General features: G+C 43.7%; 1 non-coding gene across 1 annotated transcript; it reads right to left on the bottom strand.

Annotated features, from left to right (window-relative positions):
- Nucleotides 1-3,641: 3,641 nt before the first annotated feature.
- trnag-ucc (transfer RNA glycine (anticodon UCC)) lies at nt 3,642-3,713 on the bottom strand. Its single transcript has one exon. It is a non-coding gene; the product is annotated as a tRNA-Gly (tRNA).
- Nucleotides 3,714-13,458: the final 9,745 nt, after the last annotated feature.

Genomic DNA, 13,458 nt, shown 5'->3' with positions numbered 1-13,458 from the left:
CACTGTTTACAATGCATGGTGCTCTCTCTGCATATAATGCATGGTGCTCTCACTGTTTAAAATGCATGGTGCTCTCACTGTTAACAATGCATGGTGCTCTCTCTGCTTATAATGCATGGTGCTCTCATTGTTTTAAATGCATGGTGCTCTCACTGTTTTAAATGCATCGTGGTCTCACTGTTCATAATCAATGCTGCTCTCACTGTTTGCAATGCATGGTTCTCTCACTGTTTATAATGCATGGTGCTCTTACTGTTTATAATGCATGGTGCTCTCACTGTTTATAATGCATATTGGTCTCACTGTTCATAATCAATGCTGCTCTCACTGATTATAATGCATGGTGCTCTCACTGGTTATAATGCATGGTGCTCTCACTGTTTATAATGCATGTTGCTCTCACTGTTTATAATGCATGGTGCTCTCACTGTTTATAATGCATGGTGCTCTCACTGTTTATAATGCACGTTGCTCTCATTGTTTATAATGCATGGTGCTCTCACTGTTTATAATACACGTTGCTCTCACTGTTTATCATGCATGTTGCTCTCACTGCATTCATTGCATTGTGCTCTCACTGTTTATAATGCTTTGTGCTCTCACTGCTTATAATGCATGGTGCTCTCACTGTTTAATGTGCATGGTGCTCTCACTGTTTATAATGCATTGTGCTCCTACTGTTTATAATGCATGGTGTTCTGACAGTTTATAATGCATAGTGCTCTCACTGTTTAATGTGCATAGTGCTCTCACTGCTTGTAATACATGGTGCACTCACTGTATATAATGCATGGTGCTCTCACTGTTTATAATGCATGGTGCTCTCATTGTTTATCGTGCACGGTGCTCTCACTGTTTATCGTGCACAGTGCTCTCACTGTTTATCATGCGTGGTGCTCTCACTGTTTATCATGCGTGGTGCTCTCACTGTTTAAAATGCATGGTGCTCTCACTGTTTAAAATGCATGGTGCTCTCACTGTTTACAATGCATGGTGCTCTCTCTGCTTATAATGCATGGTGCTCTCACTGTTTAAAATGCATGGTGCTCTCACTGTTAACAATGCATGGTGCTCTCTCTGCTTATAATGCATGGTGCTCTCATTGTTTTAAATGCATGGTGCTCTCACTGTTTTAAATGCATCGTGGTCTCACTGTTCATAATCAATGCTGCTCTCACTGTTTGCAATGCATGGTTCTCTCACTGTTTATAATGCATGGTGCTCTTACTGTTTATAATGCATGGTGCTCTCACTGTTTATAATGCATATTGGTCTCACTGTTCATAATCAATGCTGCTCTCACTGATTATAATGCATGGTGCTCTCACTGGTTATAATGCATGGTGCTCTCACTGTTTATAATGCATGTTGCTCTCACTGTTTATAATGCATGGTGCTCTCACTGTTTATAATGCATGGTGCTCTCACTGTTTATAATGCACGTTGCTCTCATTGTTTATAATGCATGGTGCTCTCACTGTTTATAATACACGTTGCTCTCACTGTTTATCATGCATGTTGCTCTCACTGCATTCAATGCATTGTGCTCTCACTGTTTATAATGCTTTGTGCTCTCACTGCTTATAATGCACAGTGCTCTCACTGTTTATAATGCATGGTGCTCTCACTGTTTATAATGCATTGTGCTCCTACTGTTTATAATGCATGGTGTTCTGACAGTTTATAATGCATGGTGCTCTCACTGTTTAATGTGTATGGTGCTCTCACTGTTTATAATGCACGTTGCTCTCATTGTTTATAATGCATGGTGCTCTCACTGTTTATAATACACGTTGCTCTCACTGTTTATCATGCATGTTGCTCTCACTGCATTCAATGCATTGTGCTCTCACTGTTTATAATGCTTTGTGCTCTCACTGCTTATAATGCATGGTGCTCTCACTGTTTATAATGCATTGTGCTCCTACTGTTTATAATGCATGGTGTTCTGACAGTTTATAATGCATGGTGCTCTCACTGTTTAATGTGCATAGTGCTCTCACTGCTTGTAATGCATGGTGCACTCACTGTATATAATGCATGGTGCTCTCACTGTTTATAATGCATGAAGCTCTCACTGTTTATCGTGCACGGTGCTCTCACTGTTTATCGTGCATGGTGCTCTCACTGTTTATCATGCGTGGTGCTCTCACTGTTTAAAATGCATGGTGCTCTCACTGTTTACAATGCATGGTGCTCTCTCTGCTTATAATGCATGGTGCTCTCACTGTTTATAATGCATGGTGTTCTCACTGTTTTAAATGCACGGTGCTCTCACTGTTTTAAATGCATCGTGGTCTCACTGTTCATAATCAATGCTGCTCTCACTGTTTGCAATGCATGGTTCTCTCACTGTTTATAATGCATGGTTCTCTCACTGTTTATAATGCATGGTGCTCTCACTGTATACAATGCATATTGGTCTCACTGTTCATAATCAATGCTGCTCTCACTGATTATAATGCATGGTGCTCTCACTGGTTATAATGCATGGTGCTCTCACTGTATAAAATGCATATTGATCTCACTGTTCATAATCAATGCTGCTCTCACTGATTATAATGCATGGTGCTCTCACTGGTTATAATGTATGGTGCTCTCACTGTTTATAATGCATGTTGCTCTCACTGTTTATAATGCACGGTGCTCTCACTGTTTATAATGCACGGTGCTCTAACTGTTTAAAATGCATATTGGTCTCACTGTTCATAATCAATGCTGCTCTCACTGATTATAATGCATGGTGCTCTCACTGGTTATAATGCATGGTGCTCTCACTGTTTATAATGCATGTTGCTCTCACTGTTTATAATGCACGGTGCTCTCAATGTTTATAATGCACGGTGCTCTAACTGTTTAAAATGCATATTGGTCTCACTGTTCATAATCAATGCTGCTCTCACTGTTTGTCATGCATGGTGCTCTCACTTTTTTAAATGCATGGTGCTCTCACTGATAACAATGCATGGTGCTCTCACTTTTATAATGCATGGTGCTCTCACTGTTTATAATGCATGGTCGTCCAACTCTTTATAATGCATGTTGCTCTCTTAAAATCTATCGATCTCAGCTTTGAATATAACTCAACGACTGAGCATCCACAGCCCTCTGGGGTGCAGAGAATTCCAAAGATTCACAATCCTTTGAGTGAAGAAATGTTTCCTCATGTCGGTCCTAAATGGCCGACCCCTTATCTTGAGACTATGAGCTCGAGTTCTTGACTCTCCAGCCAGGGGAATCAGACTCTCAGCATCTACCCTGTCAAGCCGTCTAAGAATTTTATACATTTCAATGCGATCACCTCTCATTCTTCTAAACTCCACCGGATATTGGCCAATTTTACACAATACTTCCTCAGACGACAATTGCAGTACGACCTCCTTACTCTTATATTCCAACACCCTTACAATAAAGGCAATCATATCATTTCCCTTCCTCACTCTCATGAGACCCTTGGTAACTCAGTATTTCCAGCATGTTTTTCCTCTTTTCCTTCTGTCGGGAAAAGAAATGAAGGTTGAAAATATTTTACTATAATTACACCCGATTATGTTTTGGAAACAATATCCAACTGAACTGCATCAAATTCAATTATAAACTTAAGAGTTTCTGATGGAAATAAACTAATAAGAACACTTAATTGCGATAGCCGGGAATCGAACCCGGGTCAACTGCTTGGAAGGCAGCTATGCTCACCACTACACCACCATCGCTGAAAATAATCAACAATAAAATAGTTCCCAAACATCAGATCCTGAACAGACACTGCAGCCTGTTGGATTTTGTTCTTCATTTTCACTGGTTTCTGACGGATCCTTTCTCGCTCTGTTGCAGTTCCTGTTTCCGCCCAGTAGATTTCGCCAACCCCCAATCAATGGAAATTCCACACCAGCCAGTAATTCTTCACCTGATATCGGACTGAAGAGACAGTCGATACCTGCAATACTTGACCAGCTGGAAATACATTTTACCACAGCTCACATCAGCCTTTGAGTAAAGTTAAATAATTCCATTAAATCATTACAGAGACCTGACTACCAACTGGGCAGGAATGGCAGCTTAATATTCAAGTCCATAAGAACTTTAAAAAGGACAGGGAAATAGGGAAAGGAGGAGGAGCAGCAATATTACTAAAGGACAATATTACAGCAGTTCAAAGATAGAATATCAGTGAGGGTGAGCGGGCAGTGTAAACACTCTGAGAGAGACCCATCACAAGTGCCCCCGCTGTACTCCTCCAGAAGGTATAAGAAGGGCGAGTGCGGGAGGATTTCTTCATTCTTTGTGAAAGTGTTTGTGAGATTGTGGAAATGTCTGGAAGAGGAAAAACCGGCGGTAAAGCTCGGTCCAAGGCCAAGTCTCGCTCATCCCGGGCCGGACTGCAGTTCCCTGTTACCCGTGTTCACAGGCTCCTGCGAAAGGGGAACTATGCTGAACGTGTGGTTGCCGGAGCCCCGGTCTATCTGGCTGCTGTGCATCGAGTATCTGACGGCTGAAATCCTCGAGCTGCCCGGCAACGCGGCCTGGGACAAACAAGAAGACGCGTATCATCCCCAGACACCTGCAGCTGGCCATCCGCAACGACGAGGAGCTCAACAAGCTGCTGGGACGGGTGAACATCGCTCAGGGTGTTGTCTGATATCCAGGCCGTGCTGCTGCCGAAGAAACCAGCATTGTGAGCTCCAAGAGCAAGTAAACCGGCCAAGGCTTAATCTGATAACCCAAAGGACAGGACCAACCTGATTGAAATCTTTGAAGAAGGAACAGAAAGTGTAGACAAGTTTAATGCAGTAGATGTGATATATTTGGATTTTCCGAAGGTCTTCTATAATGTACCACATTGTAGACTCATGGCTTAGTTCAGAGCACGTGGAGTCAGGTCAGGTGGCAGAATGGATAGTAAGTTGGCTTCAAAACTGAAAGCCGAGAATCGAGGTTAAGGGTCTCTACTCAGACTGGCAAAAGGTGGGAAGTGGAGTTCCAGTTGCTGGGACCACTGTTCTTCACAATTTACATGAACGATTTGGATTCGGGAATCGGAAGTACAATTCCAAAATTTGTGGACGACACCAAATTGGGGGATTTAGTTAATACAAAGGAAGAATGCATCAAAATGCAAGAGGACATTAATAAACTTGCAGAATGAACAATCAGGAGGTCACACACTGCTTGGATAATAAGAGTCTCAACGGGATAGAGGAGCAAAGGGATCTCGTGGGACAGATACACAAATTACTGAAAGTAGCGACCCAGGTTCATCAGGTCATAAAAAGACAAATCAAACACTAGGATTCATTTCTCGAGGGATAGAGTTCAAAAGCAAAGAAGTTATATTAAACTTGTACAGAACCTTGTTTAGACCAGACCTGGAATACTGTGAACAGGTCTCGTCTCCATATTATAGACATAGGGGCATTGGAGAAGGTGCAAACAAGATTCACAAGGATGATACCAGAAATGAGAGGATATTCTTATCAGGAAAGACTGAACAGACTGGGTCTCGTTTCAGTAGAAAAGAGAAGGCTGAGGGTTGATCTGATCGACGTTTTTAAGATAATGATAGGGTTTGCTGGGATAGACGTAGAGAAAATGTTTCCACTTGTGGGGAGTCCAAACCTTCAGGTAATAAATATAAAATAGTCGCTAATAAATCAAATAGGGAATTCAGGAGAAATTGCTTTACCCAGAGAGTGGTTAGAATGTGGAACTTGCAACTACGAGGAGCAGCTGAGGCAAATAACAGAGGGGCATTTAAGGGGAAGATAGATCAGCACATGAGGGAGAAAGGAATAGAAGGATATGCCGAAAGGGTGAGATGAAGTAAGGAAGGAGGAGGCTCATGAGCAGCATAAACGCCGGCATAGACTAGTTGGGCCGAATGGCCTGTTTCTGTGCTGTAGTTTCAATGTAACTCGATGTAAAGGCTCTTTTCAGAGCCACCCTCTGTATCTGTGAAAGGGCTGGTTACTGTCTGAAGGGAGACGCTGATATCATGCTACCAGTGTGGCTTTGAGCTGCTTTTGTCTCGTTGTGGACGAGATGAGGTATTAATGGGACTGGAGTCGGGGCAGTGACCTCAGTCCGGGACTTTAAACGGTGACTTATAGACCCCAGCCCACACATCACCAGGTTTCTTGTATTTATTTAAACTACTTGCCATGCTGGGCTCGTAAAGAATCACCAGAACTGCTCGAATAACCTTTCTACATCTGTGGGATTCAGCGCTTCGCTCCGTTTCTGTTCTATTTTGTTGGATTATTTACATAACGCATCAAACTCACTGGGGAATCACTGAAATGTAACTCTGTACAGAAACAAATAACAGTGAATTGCCTGGTGCCCAGGAGATCAGGAACATTACTCGCCTTTCGACCTGTTAACGAGTAAACCGTGTTTAGAGTCCACCGACCCGCTTTGGTTCCATATGGGGGATTAAACAGAGAAATCGGGAGGGGAGGAGACAGTCAGAGTGACAGAGCGGAGAGCGGCCTCTGATCTTCCAGCTCCACCTCCAGTTCTCTCCATCCGACAGTTTCAAACCGTTTATCGATAATAGAACCGAACCTCAGCGCTCCGCACAAACCCTGACAGACCCGGGCTTCATATTCAAGGATTCCCAAAACCCGAAGCTTTCAAATAAGCCCCGTTACAATGAGAAATCGTTAATATTCCTGCCTAAATACAGTCCATTCAATAACAAATCAACTCGGCTCCTCCATTTCAGTCTGTTTCCTTGTTCGATCTCCCCACACATCCCCTCCCAGACGGGTTCAGCGTTTTACAAACACCTTATTCCAGCTCATTTGGAGAATCTCATGTGTTGGGGTTTGAGTTATGACGTGGAGTTTCTCCGCCAGTGTTACTATCTCACAGAGACTCTCGCCCTGAATCTGTGAAAAGATTATGACCATGAACTGGGACTGGAGCCGAACACATCCCCAGTTACAGTGAGGCCCGGCCCGGACATCTCATTCTCTCTATTTTATATCAGACAGTATCCCACTTTCATGTCCAGCAATAGAGAGAGGGAGAGAGAGAGACAGTATCAGTCTTACACTTCCGATCTGTGTCCAAATCACGCTCAATAGCAGTATCCACCTTCATATACAGCACCAGAGAGAGAGAGAGGGAGGCAGACACGGTGAGAGAGACAGAGAGAGCGGTGAGACACAGTGACAGACAGACGTTAACAGTATTAGTTCCGGACTGACCGGTAAAGTGCCGTTTTATCCAGAAAGATTGCGTTGGAGAGACAGAAGATGCAATCTGATCTCTCACTGATATTGTACAAGGGTCAGAAACACTATTAATCCCACACTCAGGGACAGTACAGAGAGGGACAGAAACAATGGGTCACATTTAACCCTCTGATGCCTGTTGTACTATCTGCAGTTTTACAGCTCAGGGCTGTTCGATATTACTCTCAGTGACCTACAGTTTCACTCCGGTTAAATTAATCTTCGACTGTTGCTGCCTGATATTAACCCTACACGGTCCCAGCAAATACACCGACTCCCACTTTCCTCCCATGTTTCTCCAGGATTGGTTTGAGAAATCCTCTCTCAGTCACACATTATAGGGGCCATTAATGAAGGGAATCCATTGGCTGATTTCACAGCCGCTCACTTTATCTCTGAAAGGCTCTTCACCATCAAAAGACCCCGAGAGAAACAGCAGGGATGGAAACATCTAGTTTAATAGTTGGAGATTGTAAAGTCAGTCTGGATTCCAGCGTTAGGCACTGGTGGTATCCGATCTGTTTCCCATTCTGGTGCCTGTTCCTGCACTGCCTGTGGACCCCATTCCCTCTGACCTTTCCCCCAGACCCACTTCCTTTGCTCAGACTCGGAAAAAATCCAATTGGGGAAAGTTTCCATCGATTTATGGATTGGGAATTGTGGGCGCCATTCCCTCAGTGAGCGGAAGAAGATAGTTTAAAACAGCCGGGAATGGAGAGATCACGGCCCCCCGGGGGAAGGGAGCAAAGAGCAGCCTCGTTACAGCAGATCATCGCTTCGGGACCGTGTCCGCAGATGGGCTCAGAGATTGGCTTTGGGTCCGAGGGAAGTTCAGGCGGAGTCCGGGGGCTGTTTGTAAGAGGCGGAGTGGATCAGGAACTGGTCCCGGAACATGGAGTGAGAGGGGGGAAGGGAGAGGTCATTCTCGGGCTGTGTGTGTACAGGGTGTGTTCAGGGGAAGGGAGAGAGAATGGGAAGAACCTGCTATTAAAATCATTGCTGCTTTCTCTCCCCAAACCAGTAGTGAATGGTCCTGGTTTAGTTCCAGTCTCACCCTGTTTATTGTGATTGGACAGTTAAGAGTGGAAACAGAGCCGGACAGTAAGGATGTGGGGAGTTATACAAAGAGCATCTATTGCAGGCATCAGGTGAGAAGTGTGAAGGACACATTTTAAACAGCGGCTGTTTGGTTTCGGTTGAACGGTTAGTCCCATGGGAGAGGGGATTAGAAACCTGACCTGAACAAAGTTCCCTGCCCCATCGGGTAGTCCCATTCATGGATCAGTGCAGGGGTTGGGCCGTGTCTGGATGTCATTAAGTTGTTGTAAAACAGCCCAACACACCTGGTATGCAGAAGCTGAGTGCTGCAGTACTGCAGTGGAGTCAGACACTGACACTGTTTGTATCACTGGATTTCATTTGTGGATATTCAAAATGATCATTAACAGAGATATTAAACTGATCACTTCTGTATTTTCTACCTCACATGTTCCTGAGTAACAAGAGATAATTTTCTTTCTCCAGGCAAACCCTTGAACGATCCAGAATAAATGTGATGCTTCCTCCACCCGAGGCAGAAGGAACAGTGCAGCCAGCTCCTTCTCACACACAGTAAGTATATTATCACTCACAGAGCACAGAGACACAGACAGGTCATCAGTTCCACAGTCACAGACAGCAGAAGTAGTCAGTCCCACACTGATCACAATTTCCAGAGACACATTTTCAACCCAACAGTCAAGCAGAGTAGGTGAGGCAGACACTGTTCCATTTCCCCCTAACTCAGTCCCGCTGACAGGTAGATACAAAAATCCCAGTCCAAAATCACACACTCAGAGTGAAAGGCACTGTGTCAATCTCACAATGGAGCAACATTAGCTACGAATTAAATACCAGATATAAATCACACATGGTACCCGATTCAAAGGTACAGAATGAATCCCAATAATGTACCCCGAGATTCAAATTGAATACCAGCCCAGAACTCTCACACATGACTTTAATACATGCAATATCCATTCGAAAAGTGTATCATATGATACAAATTGCACACAAGTCCAAAACTCAGGTCGAGTATCAGATTGAGAAATATTGAAAGATAGTAAACCTGAGAAACAAATTAGATACCTGTTCAGAATGTACTCGTAGAATGAGATTTAAAGATAGAGTGTCAAATCTATTAGTGCAGACTGAGATACACATTACATACCAGTCCAAAAATCTCATACAATATTAGACTGAAAGATACGGTATCAATTCCATTTCTCCAGACTGATCGACACATAACATACCAATTCTAAAATGTCACCTTATCAGTTTGAAAGATATATTATCATCCACAACAGTACTCACAGAGATACAGATTTAATAGTACTCCAAAAAGCACACAAATTATCGGATTAAAACCTCCAGCATCAAATCCTAAAGTATGTCCATATTTACCAATTAAACAATGAGTAAAACTATTTAAACATCGAGATATTAAAGCTACAATATTGAACGCCATAATGTAATCTGAGAGAATAATTACGTACAGATACAGAATGAATCTCACATTCAGAGACAGTACCAGAGACACAGAGACACAGAATGACTCCAACTCTCACAGATGCAGAAGGAATCCCAAACTCACATACAGTACAAGAGACTGACAGACACACAGTTAATCCCACACTCACACACAGTGCCAGAGACTGACAGGTACAGTATGAATCCCACACTAACATGCATTATGAGTAACTGCATATTTAGGATGAATTCAACTCCCACATACAGTACTGGAGACTGTATATACAGAATGAATCCCACAATCACATGCAGTATGAGTAACTGCATATCTAGGATGAATTCAACTCCCACATACAGTACTGGAGACTGTATATACAGAATGAATCCCAAATTCACATGGAGTATCAGAGACTGACAGATACCGAAAGATTCCCACACTAACACACAGTTTTATATAAAGAATTAATCACAAACTCTCACACACACTGGTGACAAGATACAGAATCAATTCCAAACTCACACACAGTATCAGAGAGTGACAGATACAGATGAATCCCACACTCACACACAGTACCAGAGACTGACAGATACAGAATGAATCCCACACTCACACACAGTACCAGAGACTGACAGATACAGAATGAATCCCACACTCACACACAGTACCAGAGACTGACAGATACAGAATGAATCCCACACTCACACACAGTACCAGAGACTGACAGAAACAGAATGAATCCCACACTCACACACAGTACCAGAGACTGACAGATACAGAATGAATCCCACACTCACACACAGTACCAGAGACTGACAGATACAGAATGAATCCCACACTCACACACAGTACCAGAGACAGACAGATACAGAATGAATCCCACACTCACACACAGTACCAGAGACAGACAGATACAGAATGAATCCCACACTCACACACAGTACCAGAGACTGACAGATACAGAATGAATCCCACACTCACACACAGTACCAGAGACAGACAGATACAGAATGAATCCCACACTCACACACAGTACCAGAGACTGACAAATACAGAATGAATCCCACACTCACACACAGTACCAGAGTCTGACAGATACAGAATGAATCCCACACTCACACACAGTACCAGAGACTGACAGATACAGAATGAATCCCACACTCACACACAGTACCAGAGACTGACAGATACAGAATGAATCCCACACTCACACACAGTACCAGAGACTGACAGATGCAGAATGAATCCCACACTCACACACAGTACCAGAGACAGACAGATACAGAATGAATCCCACACTCACACACAGTACCAGAGACTGACAGATACAGAATGAATCCCACACTCACACACAGTACCAGAGACTGACAGAAACAGAATGAATCCCACACTCACACACAGTACCAGAGACTGACAGATACAGAATGAATCCCACACTCACACACAGTACCAGAGACTGACAGATACAGAATGAATCCCACACTCACACACAGTACCAGAGACAGACAGATACAGAATGAATCCCACACTCACACACAGTACCAGAGACTGACAGATACAGAATGAATCCCACACTCACACACAGTACCAGAGACAGACAGATACAGAATGAATCCCACACTCACTCACAGTACCAGAGACTGACAGATACAGAATGAATCCCACACTCACACACAGTACCAGAGACTGACAGATACAGAATGAATCCCACACTCACACACAGTACCAGAGACAGACAGATACAGAATGAATCCCACACTCACACAGTACCACAGACTGACAGATACAGAATGAATCCCACACTCACACACAGTACCAGAGACTGACAGATACAGAATGAATCCCACACTCACACACAGTACCAGAGACTGACAGATACAGAATGAATCCCACACTCACACACAGTACCAGAGATTGACAGATACAGAATGAATCCCACACTCACACACAGTACCAGAGACTGACAGATACAGAATGAATCCCACACTCACACACAGTACCAGAGACAGACAGATACAGAATGAATCCCACACTCACACAGTACCAGAGACTGACAGATACAGAATGAATCACACACTCACACACAGTACCAGAGACTGACAGATACAGAATGAATCCCACAATCACACGCAGTACCAGAGACTGACAGATACAGAATGAATCCCACACTCACACACAGTACCAGAGACTGACAGATACAGAATGAATCCCACACTCACACACAGTACCAGAGACTGACAGATACAGAATGAATCCCACACTCACACACAGTACCAGAGACAGACAGATACAGAATGAATCCCACACTCACACAGTACCAGAGACTGACAGATACAGAATGAATCACACACTCACACACAGTACCAGAGACTGACAGATACAGAATGAATCCCACAATCACACGCAGTACCAGAGACTGACAGATGCAGAATGAATCCCACACTCACACACAGTACCAGAGACAGACAGATACAGAATGAATCCCACACTCACACACAGTACCAGAGACTGACAGATACAGAATGAATCCCACACTCACACACAGTACCAGAGACTGACAGAAACAGAATGAATCCCACACTCACACACAGTACCAGAGACTGACAGATACAGAATGAATCCCACACTCACACACAGTACCAGAGACTGACAGATACAGAATGAATCCCACACTCACACACAGTACCAGAGACAGACAGATACAGAATGAATCCCACACTCACACACAGTACCAGAGACTGACAGATACAGAATGAATCCCACACTCACACACAGTACCAGAGACAGACAGATACAGAATGAATCCCACACTCACTCACAGTACCAGAGACTGACAGATACAGAATGAATCCCACACTCACACACAGTACCAGAGACTGACAGATACAGAATGAATCCCACACTCACACACAGTACCAGAGACAGACAGATACAGAATGAATCCCACACTCACACAGTACCAGAGACTGACAGATACAGAATGAATCCCACACTCACACACAGTACCAGAGACTGACAGATACAGAATGAATCCCACACTCACACACAGTACCAGAGACTGACAGATACAGAATGAATCCCACACTCACACACAGTACCAGAGATTGACAGATACAGAATGAATCCCACACTCACACACAGTACCAGAGACTGACAGATACAGAATGAATCCCACACTCACACACAGTACCAGAGACAGACAGATACAGAATGAATCCCACACTCACACAGTACCAGAGACTGACAGATACAGAATGAATCACACACTCACACACAGTACCAGAGACTGACAGATACAGAATGAATCCCACAATCACACGCAGTACCAGAGACTGACAGATACAGAATGAATCCCACACTCACACACAGTACCAGAGACTGACAGATACAGAATGAATCCCACACTCACACACAGTACCAGAGACTGACAGATACAGAATGAATCCCACACTCACACACAGTACCAGAGACAGACAGATACAGAATGAATCCCACACTCACACAGTACCAGAGACTGACAGATACAGAATGAATCACACACTCACACACAGTACCAGAGACTGACAGATACAGAATGAATCCCACAATCACACGCAGTACCAGAGACTGACAGATACAGAATGAATCCCACACTCACACACAGTACCAGAGACAGACAGATACAGAATTAATCCCACACTCACACACAGTACCAGAGACAGACAGATACAGAAT

Source organism: Heptranchias perlo, unplaced genomic scaffold (assembly GCF_035084215.1).
Source record: "Heptranchias perlo isolate sHepPer1 unplaced genomic scaffold, sHepPer1.hap1 HAP1_SCAFFOLD_62, whole genome shotgun sequence".
Classification (NCBI taxonomy): domain Eukaryota; kingdom Metazoa; phylum Chordata; class Chondrichthyes; order Hexanchiformes; family Hexanchidae; genus Heptranchias; species Heptranchias perlo.
This window is presented reverse-complemented; position numbering and strand designations above follow the sequence as displayed.